General features: G+C 37.9%; 1 protein-coding gene across 1 annotated transcript in view; it reads right to left on the minus strand.

Annotated features, from left to right (window-relative positions):
* Nucleotides 1–12317, minus strand: part of alk (ALK receptor tyrosine kinase) — a gene marked incomplete in the record, with an annotated part of 370289 nt that overhangs the window by 157062 nt on the left and 200910 nt on the right.

Consider the following 12317-nt stretch of genomic DNA (forward strand, 5'->3'; position numbering starts at 1 on the left):
ATAATATTATATATTATTAAAATATATATATACAATGTGATTTAACATTTTACAACTGACTTTAATTAGTTTTATATTTTACTAAATTAATATTTTTTAAATTTATCGAGGTGGGTTATTTTTTACAAGCAGTTTATCCTAGACAATGCTCATCTGTGCCATATTTTTTGTTCACAAATAAAATACATTTTGTAAGCAAATGAACACAAAACAACACTATTTCAGTATTTTTTTTAAGATTCCAAACGCAATAATCAAAGAGCAACTTTACTCAGGTTCTGAACCGTTACACTGTCTTGTTTGGCAACGAGGCCCAACATCCAACAGCTATGGGAAATATATAAAGAACTGGGCCACATTCTGCCTTTGTAGTCGAGACTAAAAAGAATGAATACATAAATTAGTCAATCCTCTGAGCGGAAAAAGCAGCGGAGTGTTCATTAAGAAAAAAAATCCCTCTTGGCAAAGAACATGCAGCCAGTGAAACTATGAAGTCTGTAAGAAGGTAGATGAGATAGCTTCTTGATTACTCCCCAGTGATGATGGAGTGAATTCCTTTTGGCGTGGATATTATCTGATTACGAAACAAAAGAAGCTGCTGGTTGTAATAGTTCATTTAAAGRCAGTCGTCCTTTTGCCTTTTCAGTTGTTTCTGCTCTTCTCTACAGCTGGCCTGAAGTGAAAGCAAAGAAAAAGACTGTGTTTGCATACCGCACGTACTAATCTGAAAAGGCATGAAGTCTGCATTTTGTGTGCATGGTTAATTTAGCCAAATTAGAATTAATGTGTTGGTGTTATCATGTGCACAAGTGCATGAGAGAGCCACATTTCCACTTGAAGGCTGTTGTTTTCCCTGGTGTTGGTTTACGATTGTGTGGGAYGGCTGGGGATTGGCTCCAGACTGAGGGCCAGCCAGAGAGCATCCTCTCAGAGAGGTAAAGAGAGATGATGGAGCACGGTCCACAGGGGCAAAGTCAACACTTCCTTCCCCCTGCCAACACCTCCTGCCTGGCCCGGCTGCTGGGAGAACTCCCAGAGCTGCTCTCAACACGAGGCCTGGAAGCACCACACAGCTCCACGGCCAGAAACCACAGACAGGGCGAAGCAGGTGGAGAATTTATGAGCTTTCTTTGCCGTGTTAGCAAGTGGTTTGGACTCGGTTCAAGTGCAGACAGCGTGTCATGTAGTGTTGTGTTTCAGTGGAGATGTGTGATGAAATCAGATCGAAAACTCCACAAAAAAATATCCGTTCAGAGTTTTGTTGGGCTCAGGACTTTCCTAAATGTTCTTTAAAAAATAATAATTAAGGTCTACTTGAAAACTTTATAGATGCAATTAAAAGTGTAACAAGACTGAGTGAGGGCATACAGAACAAATGAGTTGAATTGTGTGTCAGTACGGCAGCACAGACTGTGGTCAGTGACTAAGAAAATTAGATGGAATCCTTTATTACCACTACTTTGCTTTTATGCTTAGAAAGAAATTTATGAAAGCAGTAAAAATTAGAGAAAATATGTTGAGAACAAAATGTTAATAGAGTGAATGCACTGTCTCTTTTGTTTTTGTACAAATCTTTTTTTTTTTGTCAGTGACTCAAATTACAGTCGGTGTCGTGCCCATCCAGCTCACAGCTTACATAAAGCCCTCCAACACCAGTGGAAGGTGGTGTGAGGCTGCTGGTAATGTGTCGAGTCCTGCAGGCACTTGCTGGTGCTCAGAGGGGCAGTGAGTGAGGAGGCTCTGCTAATTTACTGTGTGTCTGCAGAATGAAATCAACTGCAAGAGCACTTAGTCATGCTCAAAGAGTCTGTGTTTATTATCAGATGGCAGGCATCACTTCGCGCTACGGGTGACAAAGTCGAGTTCATATATAAACACACGAGATGCTGAGAGAAGCTGGTTGGAGGCACGCATGAATGACCGCACATCTCAACAAAAATGCATCTTTCTTTTTCTGCACTTTATTTACAGACATTTCATTTTATCCAATCATAATTCCCGGAGCAGTAATGACTTGTGCTCAGGTTTTTCAGCACTGCGGAGCAAAGAGCAGCAGCCTGTCTGAGGTATTGTGCGTCTGCGTGTGTGTTTGTACTCATAGATTGGTGGTTGTGTCCTGATGTTGCAGTGACTGAATTATTTAAGGCCTGAACTGACCCACAAATACATTATTGATCATGCAGAGTCGCTGAATCTGCTTTTCAATTAAACAACGATAAAAGGCACTTTATAAACATAAACTCACAAATGGATTAAACTCAGAATGCTTGTCCACCTATTTAGGCAAGCGTGAACTTCAAAGCATCACTGAAGATACACATATATACTCATGCTCAGCAAAGCTAATTTAATTAGCCTCTTTCTCAAAGAGAAACTTTTTTAAAATCACTTGTGTGCATGCTGGAATGTCTCTCACAACTTGCAGAATGAAAACTCGCCACGTTTTTCATTAACTAATCACTGGGCATATATGGCAACCATATTAAAACACTGAAGAATAAGTCAGAAACAGCCTACCAGCTAGCAGACAATGTGTTCGTGGAGATATATGAAGTGAAAACAGCAATGTAATTCACCATTCTCTCAAAGAGCAGCTAAGTTATTAGAGCGCAGTTTGTTACTGTGATAGAGGGTTGGATTTTTAGTGTGGTTTTTTTTGTGTTAATAGATCATAGAAATGAGCTGATATGAGGAATAAAACAGCAGGGGTAGAGGCTGGCAGAGATAAGAAAAAAAATCTTTTTCCCCACATCAAGCTTTGTATCGCAAGCCAGTAAAACCTGACACAAACAGGTTTCACATGATAAGGCAGAATGAACAATGACAACAGTTCAACAACCTGCGATGACGGTTAAACTGATGAAGTATATTGATTCCTCCTTTTCCCTGTCAGGACCTGCCACTGCTGCACAGGATGTGAACAGGGACTTTACAGCAAATGACATGACACTGAAAGAACCCTAACTAGAAGTCCATGGGATTTGTGTAACAGAAAAATGACACCTTAAAGGGGACAWATGCAAAATCCACTTTTTTAGCATTAAATGCATTCCGTTGTGCACCTGGAGTCTCGGAGTGCAGAAAATTTACATTTAGTCTCTGTTCCCCTTCTTATTCACACCTCAGAGGTTTACTGAAAAGTGAGATTTGCTGCTTAACCAGCTATGTTGAGCTAACAGTCAGAGTTTTCAGTATAATAGAAGTGTAGCTACATCAACATATGTTTATCTGATGACCTTCCTGTGATTAACAGCTTTTTAAAACATAATAATGATTTTTTATTTTTCATACAATTTTGTTTAAACTGTATTTTTCACTTTCCGTTAATCAGGTGAGATATTTTGTTGTATGTGTTTGATAGTGTGTACAGATAAACACCTTCAGACCTTTACCTGTATTTTACCTTAAAAAACAAACACTTTTCTCAAAAAAAWTTTTTTTCACACATATTTGTGGTGACAAGGGGACTGCTGGTCACAGAGAAAGCCATAACGTGGGGTGGAGATAACAGCATCTGCATTATAGAGGAGCAGAGAAAGGAGGAAGGAGAGAGGTGGTAAACTTCTTTTTAGTGGCAGTGGGGGTTGGGAGATGTTATGTAACTTTATTGTTTTTTTAAAGTCCTACAGGCTCTGAGATGTAAAAAAAACTGAGTTTTTAATCTGTGAGATTTCTATATTCAATTCCTTGCCTGCAAAATGGGTGAAAATCTATGTAATTCATGGACAATCCTTACAACTCAACATGTATGATGGTGAGAAAGCTTAAAGAGACCATAGAAAACAGTCAGAATATAATGTAAGTCAACACAACAAGTCACCAGCCGTGGTCAGAAGGCCCACTGTTGTATAAAGTACCTCAAAGTAATACTTGAGTAAAAGTACAAGTATCTTGTCATAAAAATACTTTGGTAAAAGTTAGTCTTCTCTAAAAATATTACTTGAGTAAAAGTCTTAAAGTATCTGTTATTTATTGTATTTAAGTATCAAAGGTAAATTTCTGACACAAAATCTACTTAAGTATTAAAAGTAAAAGTACTGAGAAAAAGTGAGCAGTTAGATTTTGCACAATGACATTTATTGGGAGGTGACTTCTTAAAAAAATATTTTTTCTAACGGCGTGCAGCTGTGATGGGTTGTGTACAAGCTAATAGGCTGTCAGAATGGTACATATTTATACTTCTCATGCAACCACAATTAMATTCACTCTATCCAGGAGACACAATTTATCAGGATAGTATTTTTTAAGTGATAACTTGGAATAAAATAGGAATAACAACTTTCTACTTCTTATCTTTTTAAAAAATGTACTGAGTAGAAAGTACAGATAATTGTGTAAAAATGTAACGAGTAAAAGTAAAAAGTACGCTGAAAAATAATTACTAAAGTAAAGTACAGATAACCAAAATTTCTACKTAAGTACAGTCACAAAGTATTTGTATTTTCTGTTTAAGCCACAGACAGACAGCTGTACTGTGAGAGCACMACCTGACCAGAGCTTGGCTGAACTGCAGACATGATATCTGAACTTAATTTACCGTAACAACAGCTCTCATCTKTGACACCAAACCCTGGCACTATTAACACCACTGACTGCTACTGAGAGAAACCAGTCAGAAAGCTGAAATAAAAACAGCAGAACAGATGTTTTGGGTTCACATTTACTACCAAACACAAACCAGCCAAGCTCAAAGTGTTTGCTCAACAAGTTTTGCTGTTTTTGCACAATAACATCTATGGGCCAGAAACAGCTGAGAATAAACATTTGTACTGTTTTGTCTGAATTAGCATCGTTCAAAAAGATTGGGACATTTTCAGTTAAATATGTCCAGTGGAGTGTTTCAGGCCTAAAAGACTAAACTTTGATTATCACAAATATATCATCTGCTGCTTTGTTTTCAATGAAATTTCTAATCTGAATACATAAACAAGGATATGTTATCCACAATGTTATTAATTTATAAATCATTGCATCAAAAAGCACATTTTTTCACCACCAGAGTGTAAGCCTCACATGACAAACTGGTGTATTTTTATGTTGCATGGCGAAAAGGCCACAGAGCATGGACATTAACATGACTCAAAATAAACTGGATTTATTCCAATATATTTTTGTTTTCTGTTTTCTGTATTTCTTAATCCAGTAGCAGTGAACCCAGTCTAACCCCGGAGACCTAAATCCGTCTGTTTGTCTTTGTTTTAATGCCCTGCTCTGACAGACAGCCTCTCCTCGGTCTCTCTGTGCATCTCTGCTGCTGTTGGTCCGACTCTGTTTGTGTGGAGAGAAGAAAGCGATTGCCATGGTAACCAAACCTCCTGCACTGACACGGACACTGCTGGGTTGAAACCGGAGAGAACAAATCAACACATCCACAGATTCCCAGGGTGTATACGAGGGCAGAGATCAGAGCAAACACACCCCTGTTCACCGTGCTGTCTGCGTTAAAAGTGAAATAAAATAAAATGATTTTTGCTTTGATTTCTGCTCTGCAATCAGGCTTAAACTTAAAATACAAAGTGGTGATTTTGCATTGATTGGGTGACTTTTTATTTTATTATTTTCCAAACATGTATTTATTGGTATTACTATAGCTAAACTAGGCACGGTCCAAGAAGACAAAAATATAAATTTGTGAAATAAAAGATCTATAAAAACATTTCATTTGTCATTATCATCCTTATAATCACAACTCAAGCATGCTTAATGCCTTTTTTATTATTGTTTATTTTCCTGTGGCTAATTCAGACTCACTTTCTATCGATTTGGGTTGCTGCTGTTGAACGACTCGAGCTGCTGCAATCTTCCTCACCTTCTGTCGTTTTTGAAACTACAGTAGAGCTGCATTCAAAAAGAAATAAATTCAGTTCAAAGGGTCTATGTGATTGCTCTGATCCAAAAAGGCAGCTTGTTTGATTTTTCCATCAAATCTTTTCCGTCTCTCCTCGTTGCAGTTTTTGGAATGATCCTTTTTTTTTTTCTTATAACAGGCGCTGCAGCACCTTTAGCTCAGGGCAGCAGCTCAGCTTGTTTTCAGACTCAACCTGACAGAGGAGATGCAGCTCACATGACACAGAGTCTGACCTCTTTGCATCCAGATATGTGGTATTTCCAGACAGATACACTGTCAGTTTGGCATTTAGCAGAAGTGTTGATGGACACTAATAGGGGCTTGGTTGCTTCACTATTACCCTAAACAGAACCTGTGTCAGCAGGAGTGTGATCAGCWGCATGACCAAACCTGGACCACGTCTGATTGATAGCAGGTCTGTTACACATCATCTTATACAGAGTTGTGTAAGAGTTGCAGGGACAGAACYGTGTTTGTGAGATTCAACCTAAAAAAAGAAAAACTCAGCAATCTCTTTGATGACATTTGATATAACTCAAATATACTAAAATCCAAATAAWTTTGAATGGTTCAAGGTGTTCATCCATGTGTAAAAGAGATTTTTGCTCAAAAAGAAAGAATTGTATTTTTTCTAGACATTTTCTTACAGTGTTGTTTAGAATTCAAGGTCGTATTCACAGCAGGAAAGTCCTTTGGTCCGCTTGTTTGGTCCAGACCAAAAGTGGACTTTATTCTTTTTTTTGTTTGGTGCGGTTTGCATTCACATTGTGCTTTTTTTTCAAATGAACTATAACTTGTAAACAAAGCCACGAGGGTGATAATTATTGCTCTCACTGGACAGAAAGGACAGGGGCGGGACTGAGTGCACAGACCCAGAAAAAAACAAGGAAGYTCTTCATGCTGCGGTTCTGATGCGCACATTTGTGCTCATAGTACAACTGCAATATARTYTRAAATGTCAAARGCAGCTAATTTAATTAATTTAATGGTGGTTTCGCGATGATWTTCTAATTTTGGAGYRGCGTCAGTAAACRTGTGCTGCAACCCAAAGAAGACGAGATGCTCTGCGTGTTCTGACCCACTACATGCTGCCAGCAGAGCTGCTAACAGGAGATGATGAAACAGGTATGGTTTCAGTTTATTTAGCTCTGCAACGGTGGCCTGTGAAGTCCAAAAAGGTGCATGTTTTATGTAGTTGGTTCAGTTCAAGTCCAGTCTGTATTCACACCAGAAGCAAACTGAAGCAAACCGAGACCACCTCAAAAAGCAGGTCTCGCTCCGGTTGTTTGATCCGCACCAGAGTTTGCATKAGTGTATTCACACCTGCACAAAAAGTCCAGACCAACGCTGGAAATGAACTCTGGTCCGTTTAAAGCGGACCAAATGTGTCCGGTGTGAATACGACATTAGAATTCTGCACAACAGATGCAAAATAAAAGAAGCATCAAGCGTCGATTTTGGAAGAACAAAAACTTATTTTGAAGTTTATAAAAAACCAATACAAGCACACAACTGGCCATGGAGCAGCAAATATACTGTATATTTAGGTGTTAATCCGTTTACACAGGCTTTTTTGACTTGYTATGGTCCCACTGGGTTGGTAAAATTATTGTGTGGCAACAAAAATATTGTGTGAACAGACACTTTTATTGTGCTGGGCTGAGAAAATTTTTTTGTTCCCTCCATGTTTTTCCCCCACAAATTCATGTTGTTCAATGTTGTAATAAATTGTCACATTCTTGTATTTRTGGTCAGTCTTTGCCTAAATAGTCCTGTGATTGCACGAGAAAAAAAWCATCTGCAATCAGTGGGCATTGTTAATTCCAGATGAATGCTTTTTTGGAATAAACATTTAGGAAGCAATTAAATATGTTTACCATGTTTAATTTGACTCAGCAGGGCTGAGATGGGAGATTTTTGCAGTAACTGAGCATTACTGAAAATGTTGTCAGCATAATAAAACCTTCACTGTGATTCTGGAGAAAAAAACACTTGTGGAGAAAGTTTTTAATGCTGAAGGCTTCAACCACCTTCCTGACAAACTGATTTGAAGAAGCTGCTAGGTGCAGCTGAAAAATCTCAGCCACAGTGAAGCCAAAGATTCAATACATCCAATGAAATCAGCATCAGGTCCTCAGATGGAAATATTAACTGCAGAAAGATGGTGTAATTCTTTTAGCATTTCATTTGCTTAAAACAAAAGTTTAAGATAGAATTACAATAAAATTATTGCCATGCTGGAAGGAATTCTTGAAGATTCCTGAGGATTTAAGGATTACCTTTACMACTAACAAACAATAAAAACACTCCTAACTCAGGTATTTGTGTTTTGTCATGACAGAACATGAAACAGAGCGATGGCTAACCAGATAGCAACATGTGTAACTTTAGGTTCTTTGTAATTAAATTGTTGCAAAATATCTCTGTCCATTTTAAAGATCCAGTATCTTTTCCCCCATTAAAAATTGTTTTTCAAAGAGCTCTTAGCTAAAAACTTGACAAAGAAAAAGATCAACTAAAGCTGGATACTTAGAAAATTTTAACCCTCTGTTCYACATTCATAATTAGAAAAACAATAAAGCTCTGCTGACAGATAAAGTCTTACTTTTGTCTTTTTAACAGTAACACAGGAAGTTATGCTTATGGAAAAGAATAAAAAGATTTGACAACTGTTCATCTTCCCTTTTGACCTTTGCTTCAGTTTAAATTTGGAATAATTTCAGTAAAAATCTTAAACTAAAATGTTTTCGTACAGCTTGAATTAAGGAACAAAAATGCTCACAAACTATTTTGTCTTGTTGGATTTCCATCTCTAAACTTCACAACAGACACGACCCTAACTGCTTCACGTCTCATAATTGTCGGATTTTTTTCCTCTTTAAATTGTTAGGTATTCATTTGAGTCTGTATTTTCCTCACTTGTCAGATATAAGTAGGGCACTGAATGCTATCTGCCTAAGATGTCTTCACTCTCCATCACTGTCTCCTGCACTCCGTATCCCTCTTATTTCTGGCATCCATCTTTCTCCCTGCCACACATTATCTACACATCTCCTTCTAATCTCTTTTTACTCCATCAGCGCCTGTGATAATATTTCTCACTCTCTCTTTTTGCATCTCAGTGCCTCATTTGTCTCGCACTACCTTTTATTTCAAAGCTTGCTATTTTTCTCCCAGAGCTCTGGATCTCTGTGTCCAATCTCTCTCAGCATCATTATCAGCGCCACTTTTTTTCCTTTTCTTGTCCCATATAACTTATGTTTCTGCCACGACGGTTCGATCGCTCMTTTTCTTCTCATCTTCTCACCTTCATTTCTTACTTACTTTTCTGTTTTCTAACCACAACACTGTGGTCAGCCCTCGCTGTGCCTCTGCTTTTGTAGAGACTGAAAAAGGGCCCTCAGTGGCGCTGAAGAGGTTTCTGTTTTTTTTTTCCCGCCGAGAGCAGCACAACAAACTACAGGCACTTTAAATTGTTTCAAAGAGTGAAGCAACAGAATCATACGCAGCATGAGGAGGCTCCACAGCCTGACACATGCAGACAGTGTTGGAAGGAGGGAAAAGGGGCTCAAACTAAAAAAAAAAAGACATGTAACGTTTCTGCATGAGTATGCATTAAACTGGGTGACAACACTTAAAAAATGAACAGGTTACGTCTTGCATCACAAATCACAAGAGCTCTACAAAACACTAGAATGTTTAGACAACCTGTGATTCTTTTTTTTTTTCCAACGCCGGTTTTAGTGCTTCACTAAAAACTTTATTTTAACGTCAGACACACAGCAGATTTATCTCCACCTTCTGTTCTTGCTGCCTAACGGTGATTATTGCAAGTGCAACAATGGTTCAAGTTCTATTAACACCTTGCACCCAGGGTTTGCAGTGATGGACCTCCAACCGATCTGCCTCTTCTTCCTCTGTGCCCTACATCACTTAAAGTATCGCACCGGGCAGCTAACATCTTTGAACTCACTGGTTCAACCTTGGCCTCAATTCCAAAACTTCAGCCTGAGAACACAGCTAATAGTGTTGAGAAGTGGAGTTATTTTCCACTTGCTCTCCATCTAATTAGAGTCAATGCGCAATTCCTCTTCTCCTTAACGTGGCACTCACTGTCTTCCCACCCACCATCAAAGCTCTCAGCACAATTAAGCGTGTAAAGAGGTGAGGAGGAAAATAAAAAGAAGAGGGAAAATAAAAGGCAGACGTAGAATCTTTGAAGTGCAAAGTGAGATGGGGCAGGTAACCCTCTTATTGGGTTTGCAGCACAGCCAGGAAGTGAAGAACAAGCACTTTAGATCAGCCTTAACGACRTTCACGCAGATGTTTGATGCTTAACCACATGAATAATTAAAAGTAGATTATACAGATGTAAACTTCAATGACCCAACAGCAGATTTAGCTTCTGCAAAAATGTGACTGGTCAAAAAAATAAATAAATAAATAAATAAATAAATAAATAAATAAATAAATAAATAAATAAATAAATAAATAAATAAATAAATAAAGTCTAAAATGTAGGTTTTAGTTTGTTGAAGGAAGATGCACCCATGTGTTTACAAAAATGTGCTGTAGAAAATATGAAGACTTTAAACTGAAAATAGATTTAATGAAAGAAAATTTACAAATMGGTGAAAGCACCACAAACAGGTAAACACATTGATAATCAGAGGATGATTTTGTATTTTTTTCTCCATTTTTAGACATGTTAAGAGAACACTGAGCAAGTAAATAAGCCCCTAATTTTTCCAAGCTCTGTTTGAAAGAAAAAAAAGAAAGAAAAAAGAAATCTGTATTTTAAAACAGCTTCTTGCCAGTTTACCTAGCCTGACTTATGGATTTGTCACTGGATTTGTTTAGATTAAAGATTAAAGTTAACTACAGTACAACTCCTAAAAAATAAAATAAAATAAAATAAAACAAAACAATAGAAGAGGTGAGCTGTGAGAAATCTCCCCATCAAAGGCCTCAGCAAACCGGGATTGAAAATACTTGACTGTAACTGGGTTGGATTGGGTCTGTTCCCTCAAACACTTGCCGATTTTACATCTTTACCTTCCTCACACTGACAGATTTTTGTGCCAAGTATCCATGATGACTGTTTCCAACAAGTGCAGACTTTGCCAAATGGGGGATTGTGGGTAAAATCTGGGAAAAAAATCACGACTGTCCCCAGCTTTAGAAAGTACCTGTTAGATTTTTTTATTTTTTATTTTTTTAGGGAAAACCACTTGCTTGCTTTATCTTAAGTGATGGAACAAGCAGTCATGTTGCTCATCTCATCTAAAAATCAACCATGAAATTATAATAGTGCTAACTAATTGGTTTCAAGTTTGCTTCCTGTGTTGAAAGCACAAACACTAATATGGAACCATCTGACCCGTCTTATCTCAAAAGTACTTTATTTTTGAAGCACTTCACTCTGACTGAAAGTCACTCAGAAAATCCTCCTGCTGCTGAGCTTTAAGGATGCCACTTGTTGTATTTAAAGACAACCTGAAAACAAGAAATGTGGCAGCCCTCTAACACACATCAAAACATTTCTGAAAGACAACTCAGCCAGGTTCGACACTCATACAATCCCACCGACACCAACTTTAAATCAGACTGCTGAAGGTTATCAGCAGAGTTTTAAGAGCCATCTGTAGGTGTAGTGAGGATAATGACTGGAAAAAGAGCCGGGGGACAGTAAGAAGAGCACATGGTGAAAAATCTCTTCAGCTGCTCAAGTGCTCAATGAAATGACAAGTTCATTTCTATTCCTCAGCTTCACAGTTGACTTGTTTTGGACAGAGCTGCCTTGGAAAGAATGAACACTGCAGGAATTTCCTCGCTGTTTGGTGRTCACTGCAGAGGAACTAATGGAAGTCGATGACCCCACGGAAATAAAAGGAAAAAGGAAACTGAGAAGTGTGAAACAGAAACGAGATCAGAAGGAGCTGTAGAAGTCCCAACTCAGCAGGAAGATTGTAGGAAACAATTATATTGTTTCATTTTTTTAACTCGTTCTAAAAACGACTTCATAAACACCCTCTGACCACCTCACACCCTACAGGGCTGTTAAACTGAGGGTTTGAGAACTCATGACAAGCACAGGAACAGTTTGGATTTCTGGAATTAAAGCCTGGTTAGTGATCCATAAAATCAACACTCCAGAGAGGTGGGCTTGGAATAAAACAGACTTCTGACACAGCAAACCATGTCATGAACAGCTTTATACCATAAARCTGCATCAGGAGAAATCAAACAGTGCAGGATTTCATAATAATAAAGAGCTTGTCATGTATACCAGCAAAACGAAATTATCCAAAGCAATTTGTCAAATACCTCAGAGATATGAGGTGGCTGTGCACCAGATTTAATTACAACAAAGTAACAAACTGACTAAATTTCTCAGGAACATATAGAACAACTTGTGTTTTATTTTACTTGTGTTTTACTTGTGTTTTATATATAAAACACACACACA

Source organism: Austrofundulus limnaeus, unplaced genomic scaffold (assembly GCF_001266775.1).
Source record: "Austrofundulus limnaeus strain Quisiro unplaced genomic scaffold, Austrofundulus_limnaeus-1.0 Scaffold2, whole genome shotgun sequence".
Classification (NCBI taxonomy): Eukaryota; Metazoa; Chordata; class Actinopteri; order Cyprinodontiformes; family Rivulidae; genus Austrofundulus; species Austrofundulus limnaeus.